This window comes from Chiloscyllium punctatum, unplaced genomic scaffold, assembly GCF_047496795.1.
Source record: "Chiloscyllium punctatum isolate Juve2018m unplaced genomic scaffold, sChiPun1.3 scaffold_92, whole genome shotgun sequence".
In the NCBI taxonomy this organism is placed as follows: domain Eukaryota; kingdom Metazoa; phylum Chordata; class Chondrichthyes; order Orectolobiformes; family Hemiscylliidae; genus Chiloscyllium; species Chiloscyllium punctatum.
In genome coordinates, this window is record NW_027309826.1 from 560,469 (window position 1) to 565,062 (window position 4,594).

Sequence of the window (4,594 nt, forward strand, 5' to 3'; positions counted from 1 at the left end):
AACCGCACCCAGCCTGCCCCTCACTGCTGTCCCACACTGACCCCAGACTGGCTCTCACCACTGTCAACAGACCGCCCCCAACCTGACCCCACTGCCATTCACACACTGCCCCCAGCCGGACCCTCACTGCCATCCACTCATCGTCCCCAGCCTGACCCTCAACGCTGTGCACACAACGCTCCCAGCCTGATCCTCACTGCCGTTCACATACCGCCCAAACCCTGACCCTGACTGCCGTCCACACAGCACACTCAGCCTGAATCTCACTGCCGTCCACACGCCGCCCCAAACTGTCCCTCACCACCATCCACGCACCGCCCACTGCCTGACCCTCAATGCTGCCCTAACACCGCACTCAGGCTGACCCTCCACTCTGCCCACACAGTTCCCCAAGCCTGACCCTCACTGCTGCCCACACACCACCGCCAGCCTGGCCCCCACTGCCATTCTCACACCGCCCCCAACCTGACCCCTCAATGCTGCCCACACACCGCACCCAGGCTCACTCTCATCTCTGCCCATACACCGCCCCCAGCCTGGCCCCACTGCTATCCACACACCGCCCCCAGCGTGACCCTCAACAGTGCCCACACACCACCCCCAGCCTGCCCCTCACTGCCGTCCACACACTGCCCCCCAGCCTGGCCCTCACCACTTTCCAACACCGCACCCAGCATGACCCTCACCACCATCCAACACTGGCCCCAGCCTGACCCCCATCGTCATCCACACACCACCCCCAGCCTGACCCTCACTGCCATCCACACTCCTCCCCCAGCTTGACCCTCACAGCCGTCCACACGCCACCCCCAGCCTGACCCTCACTGCCGTCCACACACCGCCCACAGCCTGATCCTCACCGCCATCCACACACCGCCCCCAGCCTAAGTGTCAACGCTGCCCACACACCGCCCCGAGCCTGACCTTCATTGTTGTCCAACACCGTCCAAACCCTGACCCTCACTGCCATCCACACACCATCCCCAGCCTGACCCTCACTGCTGTTCACACACCGCCCCCAGCCTGAACCTCACAGCTGCCCAAAAACGCCCCCAGCCTGATCCTCACCTGCCCACACACCGCCCTCAGTCTGACACTCACCACCGTCCCCACACTGCACCCAGCCTGACCCACACAACTGTCCAACACAGCCCCCAGGATGAAACTCACCGCCATCCACGCTCCACCCCCACACGTACCCCCACCGCCGTACAAGACTGCCACAGCATGAACCACACTGCTGTGCACACACAGCCCCCAGCCTGACCCTCACCGCCAAACAACACCACCCCAACCCTGACTCTCACTGCCAGCTGTACACCATCCCCAGCCTAACCCTCACTGCCGTCCATACACCGCACCCAGCCTGAATCTCGCTACGATCCACACACCTACCCCAACCTGACTCTCACCACCATCCACACACTGCCCACAGCCTGCCCCTCAACGCTGCCCACACACTGCACCCAGGCAGACCCTGACCTCTGCCCACACACCGCCCCATCCTGGCCCTCACTGCCGTCCACACACCGTTCACACCCTGATCCCCACTACCATTAACACACCGCCCCCAACCTGAACCTCAACACTGCTCACACACAGACCCCAGCCTGACCCTCACGACAGTGCACACACCGTGCCCAGCCTGACTCTCACTGCCATTCACACACCACCCCAGCCTGACCCTCAACGCTACCCACACACCGCTCCAAGCCTGACCCTCACTGCCATCCAAAAACGTCCCAACCCTGACCCTCAATGCCATCCACACACCGTCCCCAACCTGACCCTCACCGCTGTCCACATACCACCCCCAGCCTGACCCTCAACGTTGCCCACACACCACCCCGAGCCTCACCCTCACTGCCATCCAACAGCACCCCAACCCCGACCCTCACCTTCATCCACACATACCGTCCCCAGCTTGACCCTCACCTCCATCCACACACCGTCCCCAGCCTGATCTTCACCGCCATCGACACTCCATCCCCAGCCTGACATTCACAGCCACCCACTCCCGCCCCCAGCCTGACACCCACCACTGCCCAGCAACGCACCCAGTTTGACCCGCACCACAGTCTAATACCGCCACTAGCCTGGTCCTCACCGCGATCTACACACCGTCCCCAGCCTGACCCTCACCACCACCCACACACCGCCCACAGCTTGACCCTAAATACTGGCACACATGGCACCCAGGCTGGCCCTCACCTCTGCCTGAAAACAGCCCCAGCCTGGCCCTCACTGCCATCCACACGCTGCCCCAGCCTGGCCCTCACCACTGTCCACACACCGCCCCCAACATGACCCCACTGCCGTTCACACACCGGCCCCCACCTTACCCTCAATATTGCCCACAGATCGCCCCCAGCCTGACCCTCACCGCCGTCCACACACCTCCCCCAGCCTGACCCTCACCACCATCAACACACCGCCCCCAGCCTGACCCTCCACGCTGCCCACAGACCGCCCCGAGCCTGACCTTCACTGCTTTCCAACACCGCCCCAACTCTGACCCTTCCCACTGACCACACACCGTCCCCAGCCTGACCATCGCCGCTGTGCACACGCCCCCAGCTTGATGCTCCCCGTCGTCCACACACCACCCACAGCCAAACACTCACTACCGTTCACACATCTCTCCCAGCCTGACCCTCACCACCATCCATACAATGCCCTCAGCCTGACCATCACTGCAGTCCACACACCGACCCCAGCCTGATCTTCACCGCCGTCCACACACAATCCCCAGCCTGACCCTTACCGACGCCCACTCCCACCCCCAGCCTGACCCTCATCACCGTCCAACACCGCCCCCAGCATGATGCTCACCAGCATCCAACACCACCTCCAGCCTGACTCTCACTGCCCGCACACACCGCCCCGAGCCTAACACCCACATCTGTCCAACAATGCACCCAGCCAGACCCACACAACAGTGCAATACCATTGCTAGCCTGGCCCTCAATGCTGTCTACATACTATCCCCAGCCTGCCCCACACCACCATCGACACACTGACCCCCACCACCGTCCTTAAATCACCCCCAGCCTGATACTCACCACTGTCCAACACCCCACCCAGCTTGTCCCTCTCCACAGTCCAGTACCGCCCCTAGTCTGGCCCTCACCACTGTCTGCACAACGCCCTCAATCTGACTCTCACTGCTGTCCAAACACCGTCCCTAGGCTGACCCTCACCGCCGTCCACACACCGTCCCCAGCCTGACCCTCACCATCAGCCACACATCCTCCCCAGCCTGACAGTCACCGCCATCCAACACTGCTCCCAATCTGACCATCAACACTGCTCACACACCGCTCCCAGCCTGTCACTCACCACCGTCCACACACCACTCCCCAGGCTGACCGTCACAGCTGTCCACGCACCGACCCCAGCCTGACCCTCACTGTTATACAAAACTGCCCCAGCATGACGCACACTGCCATCCAACACCACCCCCAGCCAGACTCCCATCGTCATCCCCACACTTCCCCCAGTCTGACTCTCACTGCCATCCACACTCTGCCACAGCTTGACCCTTACAGCCATGCACACACCACCCCTAGCCCTGACGCTCACTGCCGTCCTCACACCATCCCCAGTCTGACACTTACCACCATCCAACACCAGCCCCAGCCTGACCCCAAGCACCGATCAACTGAGCCCTCAGTCTGACCCTCACCGCAGTCCATACACCGCTCCCAACCTGACCCTCACCACTGTCCATACACAGCCCCCAATCTGACCCTCACCACTGTCCACACATTGCCCCCAACCTGACCCTCACCACCCTCCACACACTGCCCCTAACCTACCCCTCACCACTGTCCACACATCGCCCACAGCCTGACTCTCACCGCCGTCCACACATCGCCCCCAACCTGACCCTCACTGCCGTCCACACACCGCCCCCAACCTGACCCTCACCGCCGTCCTCACACCATCCCCAGCCTAACCCCCTGTTCCATTCAACTCCGCCCCCAGGCTGACCCTCACTGCCGTCCATTAACCACCCCCAACCTGACACTCATCACCATCCATACACTGCCCCCAGCCCTGATGCTCACTACCGGCCTCATACTGTGGCCAGCCTGACCCTCAATGCCATTCACGCACGGACCCCAACCTGACCCTCAGCACTGTCCACACACCACCGCCAGCCTGACCCTCACCGCAGTCAGACACCACCCCCAATCTGACCCCCACTGCCGTCCTCACACCGCCCCCAACCTGACCCTCACTGCCATCCCACACCACCATCCAGCTTGACCCTCACCACCGTCCAACACTGCCCCCAGCTTGTCCCTCACTGCCATACCACACTGCCCCAGAATGATCCACACCACTGTCCACACACTGCATCAGCCCTGACGCTCACTGCCATCCTCACACAGTATCCAGCTTGACGCCCACTGCCGTCTAAGACCTTCACCATCCTGACCCCCAGCGCAATTCTACTCCACCCCAGAATGACACTCACTGCCGTCCATACACTGCCCCCAACCTGACCGTCACCACCATCCACACATCGTCCCCAGCCTGACCCTCACCACCATCCAAACAATTCCCCCAGCCTGACCCTCACCACCAT